Source organism: Nuphar pumila, chromosome 13, assembly GCF_984573655.1.
Source record: "Nuphar pumila chromosome 13, dmNupPumi1.hap1.1, whole genome shotgun sequence".
Lineage (NCBI taxonomy): Eukaryota > Viridiplantae > Streptophyta > Magnoliopsida > Nymphaeales > Nymphaeaceae > Nuphar > Nuphar pumila.
The window spans coordinates 99,703,615-99,715,912 of NC_143261.1; the positions used below are offsets into that span (position 1 = coordinate 99,703,615).

At 35.9% G+C, this 12,298-nt stretch overlaps 1 pseudogene; it reads left to right on the plus strand.

Annotated features, from left to right (window-relative positions):
• The first annotated feature begins 858 nt into the window (after positions 1-858).
• Positions 859-12,091, plus strand: LOC149819434 (putative receptor-like protein kinase At2g42960; annotated as a pseudogene).
• Positions 12,092-12,298: the final 207 nt, after the last annotated feature.

Here is a 12,298-nt window from a genome sequence, read left to right on the forward strand (position 1 = left end):
TTCTTATTTTTGTTTTTGCACATTTGGTGTTTTTCTATGAGGAAGTGAAACTGATGCTCACTGTGCTATCTACGAGTCCTTTTTGTTGATTCTTATTGTTGCCAAGTTCTTGCATAGTTTTTTTGGTGGCAGTGTGATCGGTGCTCAAATGTGTTCTTAGTCCAACGGCTCTAGTGGGGATGAAGAATGGAGTCAAATGATTCTGAAGCACCGTGAACGAAATCCGAATCATTTACAATGTTAAGGGTTGGCATAGAGATGATGGTTTGTGGATCTTTTTGTTTGGGTGGGGATAAAAAGTATGTTGATGGTTCCAAGAATCCAGTTTTTTTTTAATATAATGTATTGATGATGTACATGATGAAGAATTGCCATGGGCTTCTTGAAAGTGTTGTATTTGCTGACATCTTCAATGTCTAAACGATGCAACCATTTAGAAAAGGAGCGAATGATCTGCCTCGCTGCGTCTCTCGATGAGAGATTCCACGATGTGTGTTAAGCGAAAGTTTTTTTTTTGAAGACTGTATATTACTTGTTCTCTTGGATTATGAAGTATATGTAGGTGTGCAAGTTCAGCCCTTCACAGGCAGGCCCATTGTTGGTGATGGTGGTGTTTAGGTTCAGGAAAAGTTTTATTGCATAGTGGAAGGTTTTCATGCTGTGTGGTAGTTTGGTGGATATGGTATCTTCATATTTTACATCAACATTAATGTGCTTCTAACTTACTAGAATATTGAACAATTTCACTTTCTTATAGGACAACCTAAGATAGTACGAGTTTCTCAAGAATGTAAGAATTTGGAGTATGTAGTTGATGCTAATTACTGTTTGCTATTTAGTTTTTTAGTAATAAAAAAGATGTCATCCTCCCTGAGTGAATCACTATCGAGAAAGACATTGGTGCTTGCTCTTAAATTATAGGTCGTGATCTGTATCTCAGTTGGGATATTCATAGCATTGGTTCTATCCATCTTGGCGATGTGGTTGGCTTCTCAAAGAGAATAAAAAAGGACCCTCGATAATCTGCGCTCAGATTACCCTGATCATGATGGTCTTGCCTTTTGGTTTACATGATCAATCAAGTACAAAAGTTTATGAGAAGATGTTAGTGCATCTAGGCATGAACAGATCAAGTGAAGCTGATAATCTCAGTCAGTGCAGCTCAGTATATCAGCTGGAGAGAGCTGGCAGTTCGCAGTCAGATGATGATGGAAATTCGGGGCATGTCCATAACCCATTTTCATCATATGGTTCCAGGACAACCTCACCATTAACAGGTTTGCCTGAGGTATCACATCTTGGTTGGGGGCATTGGTTTACTTTAAGGGATTTTGAGTTGGCAACTAATCGATTCTCAAGGGATAACATGCTTGGTGAGGGTGGATATGGGGTTGTGTATAAAGGACAATTGATCAATGGGACATCTGTAGCTGTGAAGAAGCTCCTTAACAACATGTAACTTCAATAAAGTTGACCATCATCATTCATGTCTTATGTTTATGTTACTATCTGACTCCAATTGAGATATTACAAGGGACAAGCAGAGAAGGAATTTAGAGTAGAGGTGGAGGCTATTGCTCATGTGCATCACAAAAATCTTGTACGTCTATTAGGTTACTGTGTGGAAGGAACTCACAGGTAAAGCATCGTCTTCCCTGCTTATCTATAGAATGTAAAGTTCTCTTGTTCCAATTTCTGCAGGCTTGCATATTTACATGAAGCTAATGAACCAAAAGTTGTTCATAGAGACATAAAATCAAGCAATATCATCATCGATGAAGATTTCAATGCAAAGGTTACTGATTTTGGACTAGCTAAACTCCTAGGATCAGGAAAGAGCCATATAACTACAAGAGTGGTGGGAACATTTGGGTACAAATTTGATTCCTTGCAGCCTGCATACTTGTTGTATATTTCTTTATTATCATTTGCAACAGAGGCACATAATTCTAACGATTTTTAAACTATCATACCGTTCCCGTGATTTCAGATATGTAGCACCAGAATATGCGAACACTGGGCTATTGAATGAGAAGAGTGATATTTAAAGTTTTGGTGTCCTCTTGCTGAAGGCAATTACTGGAAGAGACCATATTGATTATGGCCGGTCTGCCAATGAGGTAAAGCCGCTAACACACATGGAGAGAGAGAGAGAGAGAGAGAGAGAGAGAGAGAGAGTTGAAGTCCAAGTAACCTTGGGTGTGGGAATACTTGTACACAGGTGAATCTCGTGGAGTGGCTCAAACAGATGGTGTCAAGTAGGCATTCTGAGGAAGTAATAGATCCAAACTTGGAAGTTAAGCCATCTACATGGGTTCTAAAACGTGCGCTGCTTATTGCTTTGCGTTGTGTAGATCCCGAGTCAGAAAAACGACCCCAGATGGGTCAAGTTATCAGAATGCTTGAAGCAGAGGAATTCCCCACCGTGAGGTCTTACAGAGCAAGCCAATTTTAAATGCTTCCTTATGATTTTTGCATCCATGCATCATTCATGAACATTAGGTTTTGGTGATATTTTGCATAAGCGCAGGAACAGGCACAGTCATGCTGGCAGCGCAGAAATCGAGTAGATGAAAGACAACCTAACAATGTCAAAGTAGAGCCTGATTCTTGTGGAAAGATGTAGAGAGAATCAGTCAGATGTCTTTCTTAAAACATTTTTTTATTTTTTATTTATTTTGCGACGTCTCTAATATCTGGGTTTGCGATGAAATGTAATCCATCGCTAATTTTGCGATGGATTAGCGACGAATATTTATCTGTTGCAAACCAAATCAATGCTTATTTAGCGACGGATCATCTTCATCGTAAATTTGCGATGAAAGTAGCGACAAATCAGTTATATCGCTAATTAGCAACCAAAAATATATGACGGACTCTATCTGTCGCTAAATTGTTTAGCGATGGATAATGTTCATTGCTAATCCACATTTTCCTTGTAGTGCCTTGAATTCAAAGTTCAAAAGCACCTAAATAACAAGCAGTTGGGTTAAGGTTCAGGTTAGGTCGAAATCCCAAACTGGAACCACATAATTTAGATGGTATTTGGATTTTGTTTTCACAATAAAGTTGTAAAACAATACTCAGGTCAGGTTCAAAATCACATTGGAATACCCAAATACCCCAGTTCAGGTGGGGTGGTACCCATAGTGACAAAAGTTAAAATTGGCAAAAATATAGATTTTAAAAAACTTGCAAAATTTTAAAATTTTTCATAAATCTTGAATTTTTGGCAAAATTTTGGCAATAAAAAACAATTTCAAAAAATATAAAAAATTAATTCTTATAAGAAGATATTAATAAAGAACATTTAAAAATAAAAACACAATTTTTTATGATAAATATCAGTTTAAAACATAAATATCGTATTTAAATCATGGTATTTATGTTTTTTATAAATCTCATGAAAATTTGCCATTTTAAACTTCCAGGGCAATCTTTTTTTGCAACATTATCGCAAAATTGTCATAAATCTGGTCATATTTGTCACTATGGTGGTACCCAACTCTTTGAATCGATTTTTTAACCACCAAACACTTGTCACATATGGTCGATTGATTGCCTAATTAACTACCATGTAAGGTTGAAAAAAGTTGCCACTTTTATTGTGCTGCCACATGCAAATATTGGATCAATGCCGTCAGTATTCAAATCAAGTTTAAACGATTGAGAGAATAGGACGGTATGGATTCCGAACAGAATCAAACTGAATCCATACAGTGACAAATATTGCCAGATTTATGAAAATCTTACTATAATATTGCGAGAAATTTTCTGAAAGTTTAAAATGACAATTTATCATGAGATTTTCAAAATATGGTGAGACTTATGAAAAACATAAATACCATGAATTAAACATGATATTTACATTTAAACAGCTATTTATCATGAAAAAACCTTGTGTTTTTATTTTTAAATAATTTTTATTAATAATTTTTATAAAATTTACTTTATATATATTTTTAATTAAATTTTTGTATTGCCAAGATTTTGCTAAGTGTTAGATTTATGAAAAACATTCAAATTTTGAAGAGTTTGAAAAATGATATTTTGCTATTTTTTTACCTTTTGTCACTATGGTTGAATCAATTATTTTTATTTTTTTTACATAAAATTGTTAAATTTAAAATTATTATAATATCAAGACCTCTTTTGTTTCATGCAACTTATATGGAAAAGTGTTATGATTAGTGGAAAAGTGTCATGTTCACGCAAGTGAGCTTGGACTTTTTTTCACTACCTACGATTAGTGGAAAATGGGGACCTGCCCCGCCTTGCCCTTTTTGAACTGGGGATGGAGGACATGAAATGAGAATTGTCACAGGGATGGAGGTTAAAATCAAAACCTGTGGAGGGATGGAGGCGGGGATGGACTTATGTTTTTCTTTGACCCGCCCCATCTCCGCCTTTCCCCTATCCTCTATTCTTTTTTAGGGATGACAATGGATTGAGGGGAAATGAGGCCTTGCTCGATTTGAAGAGGGAATGAAAGACATGAAGCAGAAATAAAGATAGAGGTGGGGAAGGAGGTTAAAATCAAAACCCATGCAGGAATAGATGTCAGGATTTTGAGACGGAGCAGGGTTGAAGACCTTATCCCCTGCCCTCGCCCCGGTCCCCTGCCATCCTACACCACTTTCACATAAGATGTCCATATTGCTTTATTGGATATCTTACATTTTTTTCAAGAAAAAACATCATTTCAATATCTTCATTAATTCTTTTATTGTTGTTTAACATTACAAGCGTGGCATGCCAGGATGTTTGATTTGACGTTTAAAAGTTTTACAGCTGACAAAAACATGGATCTTGTCATTCTCTAAGCCACACGTAGGCTTGGTAAACGAACAGAGCAGCTCCTGGTTCGGCTTGGTTTGACTCATCAGAAACTCGTTTGTGATCGGTTCCAGCCAAGCCAATATAGCAGCTAATTTAGCTTAAATGAGTCAAGCCCAAACACAAGGTGTTCAGTTAGGCTTGGCTCGATAGTGCTTTTATATATATATATATATATATATATATATATATATATATATATATATATATATATATGAATAATATATATTTTGTGTAATATATAAAAGAAAGAATGCATAATATATATAAAAGAAAGATAAATGAAATATATATACATAAAAAATGAACTATTAAGTGTAATTTATAAAAAGTTATATGTAATTTAAAGTATAATATATAAAAATATGTATAAATAACATAAAATGTTTTTACACGAGTCAGCTCGGCTCATCTCATTCAAGGACTCAGCTCGGCTAAACATGAACACGAGCTGAGCCAGAAGCTCAATCTACTAGTAAACTAGCTGGCATGAACATGCCCCTGTTCGGTTAGTTTACCAGCCCTAGTCACACGCACAGTGGAGAGCAAATCAGGTCCAACTGTATATTAATTAACATATTCTGTTACCTCCAATCCGACCCACAGGTCTCACTTGATGAAGATGTGCATGGACCCTCCTCTCATAGTACCCAAGCTAGAAGTGAGATGTACAATTTGGGAGTAAGATGTGTGGTGAAGTTTGAATGTAACTGATTAATCGTTATGTTTTGATAGTCATGTTTTCAACTTTTTGTTTATGCTGTATTTTTTAAGCCCGTGAGGCTAGGGATGGCAGTGGACGGGGGGGGGCAACCCTGTTTGAACAGGGGATGAAGGGCATAAAATGGAGATGGAGGTGGGAATGAAAGTTAAAATCTATCCTCATGCAGGGATGGACTTACACTTTTTTCTGCCCTACCCTGTCCCCAATCCTTTAAGGGATGACTATAGACTAAGGGGAAAATGGGGGCCCGCCCCCGTTTGGACCGGGGATGGAGGACATGAAACAGGGATGAAGGCGGGGGCTGAGGTTAAAATCCATCCCCATGCGGGAATGGAGGCAGGGATGAAGGTTTGGATTTTGAAACGGGGCGCGGGGGTGGAGACCTTGTCCCCCACCCCGATCCATTGCCATCCCTACGTGAGGCTATATAAGCTTGGAGGAAAGGGCCAACCCTTCTCGATTGAAGAGTTTTGGCTTTATATTGTCACGACTTTATATGCTGTAAGCTCAACCCTTTTTAGGAAGCAGACCAGGTCATGCTGAACATGAGCATTTTTGCTCATGCCAATATCGTGGCCGTCTGTTTGCATTTTGGATGAAAGCCACATGGTTTCGTTGACATTTAAGCTTTTTTAAAACGCAAATCGGATGGCCACGATGTCGGCATAAGCAAAAACGCTCATATTCAGCATGACCTGATCTCCTTCCCCTTTTTTAGGTGTCCTGAATTCAGGTCTGAGTTTTCTATTCACTTTAATAAACAACCAGTATACTGATGCAAAAGGGCAACTCATCTATGCCCTTAAATGGTTAGTGCTGAAAGGAATAAAGGAGAGAAGGCCAGAGCAAAACAAAAGAAGGGGGCAGAAAAATACCAAAAAGATTGAGAGGAGAGTCACTCTAGGGACCTTGTCTAACTGCGCTTAATCATTCCATATTAGTACTCTTTTCTGTAGTGTTGTAGGGCGCTGAACAAGCTTGGGCATTGCACTTTAAACGAATAAAAAAGATCATGGTTGAGGTCCTGATCTAAATTCTATTTCATACTACCAATAAATTAAGCAAAAGTTGCCATTATCCACCCTTTCTGCTTTTACCCAAACACCCTAAAGCCTCTTAACTTGTTTTGAGTTGCTAGTTATTATTATATCATCCACATTGAGGAACATCAGAATCTAAATGAACAAGGTGTACGTCTTTGCACCTTTAAACCCAAAAATCATAAAAAAGGTAATAAGTTTGAAGAATCAGGCTTGAGACCATACAAAACTTCTTAGCATCTTTAAACCCAAGATGAACCATACAAAACTTTTTTGAGTTTGTAAATATATTTAAAACGATTGAAATCCCCAAAGCTGTCTGGTTGTTTCATATAAACATCTTTAGTTGTCGAATACACCACTTACTACTCAAAACAATAGACAGGCCAACCTTAATAATTGTGGGTTTAACATCAGGATTAAAGGTCTTAAAGTAGTCTAAACCTTCTTGTTGTATATATCATTTTGCAACCAAATTGGTTTTATACTTTTTTCAATAATCCATATGTCTTACATTTGAATTTATATATTCATTTGCAACCAACCATGTAAAGAACTTTTTTAACTGAAACAAAAGACCATATCTGATTTTTTATAAGGGCATCATATTCGACCTACATAGTTTCATACCACTTAAGATTCTATAGGCATGTTTAAAGAAAACATGTTCTTCATATGGAGTTAATGCAGCAAGGAGAAACATGTGTATAAATTGTTTCTGTTTGATGTTAGAAGAGAAGAGTATATTAATTCAAAGAAGAAAGCAATTTGGGGACCACTCCTTTATGGAGTTCTTTTTGAACTTTGATGATGTGGAATAGTCTTATATTAAAAAATCTCAAAAAAGTTGTGGGGTTTATAACCTATGTGGAGATTCTATCACTTATTTTAAAGAACAAGGGGATGAGATACTACCACATACACGCCCGCCCATCGCGTCGAGCCCAGACGAGTTGAGTCGGGTTGGGCTCAAGTTTGGGTTCAGGTTTGGCCCTTTAAGGCCATATCCATTATCTAAGTCCAATATTCTTTTTATCCTGCATTAATTATTTTTTATTTGGATTAAATAAAAGATAAAATAGTTAATAGATTGTTTCGTTGACGGGTCAGATTACCTTGTAAATGGTAATGAGTCTCTTTCACATTTTTGTACCCGTTCAGGGGTTATAAATCATGGTTAGAGGGTTGCGGTTACACAGATACAAACGCAAGTGACTCTCGAGTTTTTTTGCTTTTCTCTCTCTCCTTGTCCTGCTCTCTCTTGCTGCCCTGTGGGTATTTCCCGAAAAGGGGAGTTCTGCAGCAGTCATTCGCAGAGGTTGTCTTCGAAGGGTGTTATACCATCAGAGTGCACTGATCCAGATCGTCGAGGCTATTGTATCCTAAGAGAAGGACGTCAAACCCTTTTTGCATCGTATGTGGAGGCGAATCTTTTCTAAGAGTAGTATTTTTATACGCCTTAGCCTATTATAGAATATTAACATGATTTTATTGTTATTCTTATTTTGTTTTTTGCATATGTTTGTTTTGTTGCCTTCGTATGGATTTTGGTTTAACACCGAATATGACATACTTGAACCCTGTTACGATTTGAATAAGTTGAATTACATGTATATCATGTTGTATTATAATCCGATTTACATCATGAAACTGTATTTGATTCTAACCGTCTTAGAGAAGATTCTAAGCATATCGATAGCATCAAGTTTTATACCGAAAGTAGACATGTCCAGTATGCCTGAAAATTTTGCTAGTCAAAATTTCAAGCAGTGACAACAACGCATGAAAATCTGGTTCACGACTATAGGCTTGTTATCTATTATAGAGTTTGAATGTCCTTCAATTTTTTATACTGATTTTGATCCTGCCATTGTTACTGCGGTTGTAGAGTGGAAAGAGAAGGATGATAAATGTCATGGTTGCATTATGTTGGCTCTGTCCAACACTTTATTCGACATATATAATTCTTCATCTACCATTGCTAAAGCCTTATGGGATCAACTTGACAAAAAGTACAATATCGAAGACCAAGGTCTTGAGAAGTACTCGGTTGCCAAGTTTCTAAAATATTAGATGATTGAGGGCAAGTCGGTCACTGAATAAACATATGAGTTTCTGCTATTGCTTTATAGTTTGGCTGAGGCTTATATGAAACTTCTTGAGAAGTTTCAAGTGATGACCATCGTGGAAAAATTTCCTAAGTTTTGGGTAAACTTTGGCATGTCTCTCAAGCACCGTAGAGGAAAGATCTTCCTGAATGATCTTATGGTAGCCATAGCCATTGAAGAAGAGCATAGGAGTCAGAAACAAGTTGTGATGCCAACTGAATAACCTAAAGTGAATATGATGACAGGATCATTTAAAGGCAAGGGATAAAAGGTTAAACCTGCAATGAAAAAATAATTTAAGCCTAAGGCCAAAATCCATAAAAAAAACAAAGAACAAACCTTGCTGAAACTGTGGACATGCTAGGCACTAGGCCAAGGAATATCCTTTCAAGAAGGTCAAGGCTCATAGGACCACAGATGGTACTCCTCAAGTAAATATGGTGACTGAGGTCGTTGGGACTAGTACTGAGTATGTTTTTGTTAACCCTCAAATCTATCATGTTTATGAGCTAATTAAGTGGCTGGTTGACACTGAGGGTAATGCGCACATTTGTGCTGATAAGTCTGTCTTTGTTTCCTACCAGGCTGCTGAAGGCAGATTTGTGACTATGAGCAACTTCATGACTGCAAAGGTATTGGAGATTGGACACGTGGACCTAAAGTTTTCTTTAGAACAAATTCTATCTCTACATAGAGTACACTATGTGCCTGTAGTTAGAAGGAATATTTTAAGTGGTTCATATCTAGTTAGAGAGGATTATGAATTTAACTTTAAATGTAATAAAGTTTTATTTTATATTCTGGAACATTCATTGGCAAGGGGTATTTAGATGATGATTTGTTTAAACTTCATGTTAAACATATTTGCAGTAATAAATTAGAGAATGATATTTCTTTTGATTCATTGTCTAATGTTGCTTACAATATAGAATCATCTGATTTGTGGCATAATAGATTGGGTCTTGTAAATTTTAATTATGTAAAATGCATGATGAACTTAAAGATGATTCCTGAACATTCTATAGATAAAACTAAAAAGTATGAAATTTATGTGCAAGCAAAACAATATAGAAAACCATTTTATACGATTGTTAAAAATTCTGAAATATTGGATTTGGTGCACACAAATATCTGTGAGTTTAATGGAGTGTTAACTAGAAATCATAAAAAATACTTTATCACTTTTATAAATGATGGTATTAAATATTGTTATGTGTATCTGCTAAAATCAAAAGATGAAACTTTTGATAAGTTTCTTGTTTTTAATAATAAAGCAAAAATACAAATTGGTAGAAAACTTACAAGATTGAGGTCTGATAGAGGGAGAAAATATATGTCTAACAAACTTAATTGATGAATATTGTCAATCCGTTAGTATAATTCATGAGTTTACTGCTTCATATTCTCTTCAATCTAATGAGATTGCAGAAAGAAAGATTAAAACCCAAACTGACATAATAAATACTCTACTTGAGAGTTCTGGATTACCTACCAATATGTGGGAGGATGCTCTGAATACGGCTTGCCATATTCTGAATAGAGTGACATAATAAATACTCTACTTGAGAGTTCTGGATTACCTACCAATATGTGGGAGGATGCTCTGAATACGGCTTGCCATATTCTGAATAGAGTTCCCCAAAAACATAAGGATAGTAGCCCATTTGAATTATGAAGAAATAAGAAATCTAGCTTAAAATACCTCAAAGTGTGGGGTGTCTTGCAAAGGTACTTGTCTCAGAGCAAACAAGAAGAAGTTTGGTCCTAAAACTACAGATGTTGTCTTCTTTGGTTATGTAGAGAACAACTATGCCTATAAGTTCTTCGTAATCAAGTCTGAGATATCTAGCATAGATGTAAACTCTATTGTTGAGCTTCGAGAAACTATATTCTTCGAGGATGTATTTCCCATGAAAGTTGGTGTACCTCAGAATTTTATTTTTTTAGATATACCTTCAACTTCTAGTTCTATTCTCGAACATGTGTAAATGATGACATATGTGAGAGTTGAGCCATATTGTTTCCACTATGGACTAAATGAGTCCGAGGAAGTGGTGAACTAAGAAGGAGCAAGTGACCACAGATTACGAAGGATTTGGGAAGTGATTATATCACTTACTTGATCGAGGATGACCCTCCCACTTTCTGAGATGCAATGCCTTCACCTGAAGAAAGGCATTGAAAAGAAACCATAAAGAGTGAAATAGATTTCATTGTCTTTAATGGCACTTGAGAACTTGTTGACCTCCCTCGTAGTAGCTCTGCTATTGGGTGCAAATAAATATTTAGGAATAAGTTTAAACCAGATGGATCCAGTGATAAAGTACAAGGCTAAACTGGTTGCAAAAAAGTTCAAACAAAATGAAGGAATAAATTATTTTGACAACTATTCTTCGGTTACACAGATGACCATAATTAGGGTGTTTATTGTACTGGCCTCCATTTATGATCTCTCAATCCATTAAATGGACGTGAAAAACTGCATTTTTGCATGACAAACTTGAAGAAGAGATCTATATGGATCAATCTGAGGGTTTTGTGGCTCTTGGTAATGAAAATAAAGTTTATAGACTTGTTAAGTCATTATATGAACTAAAACAAGTCTCTAAACAATGGTATGAGAAATTTGATAAAGTTATTTTATGATTTGGTTTTGTTGTCAATGAATCTGATAAATGTGTTTTTTACAAAGTTAAAAGTGATGCATGTATCATTTTACGCCTGTATGTAGATGATATTCTATTGTCTGGTTCCAATATGAGAATTGTGAATGCGATAAAGTCGTCTTTTAGTAGTAAATTTGATATTAAAGATATGGGTATTGCAAATGTGATCTTAGGCTTAAAGCTGACTCGTTCAGCTGATGGAATAGTTATTTCTCATTCTCACTTTGTTGAGAAAGTACTTGAGAAATTGAGCTATGACAAAGAAAGATCTATAGCAACTCTATATGACTCTTCTACTCATCTTTATAAGAATACGACTAGTGTTACTGTGTCTCAATTAAGGTATTGTTAGATTATTGGAAGTTTGATGTATCTTGCAATGTGTACAAGACCGAATATTTCGTTCTCTATGACAAAATTAAGTAGATACACAAGTTGTTCAAATCACACTCATTGGAAGGCATTGGACATGATACTTAGGTACCTGAAATGAACTATTTCCTTGAGTTTGCATTACAAGAGATTCTCTGCCATTTTTTAGAGATATAGTGTTGCGAGCTGGATAGCCATGAACTCTGAGAGTTATGGTGTAACATGGTATGTATTTACCTTAGGTGGCGGCGCAGTCGCTTGAAGATCAATAAAGCAGATCATCTTGTCACGGTCTACTTTTGAGGCTGAACTCTGTGCTTTACATATCACAGGAATGGAAGTTGAATGATTAAAGGGACTTCTAGAAGAACTTTTTTTAATGAGCAAACTAATTCATGCAATATCTGTGAATTGTGACAATATGACCACAATTGCAAAGATCAAAAGCACAAAGTATAATAAAAAATAGAGAAGATACATTCAAGTCATAATAAAATCTGTAAGGGAACTGGTGTCTCATTTAGTGGTTGTTGTGGACTATGTTGGATCCAA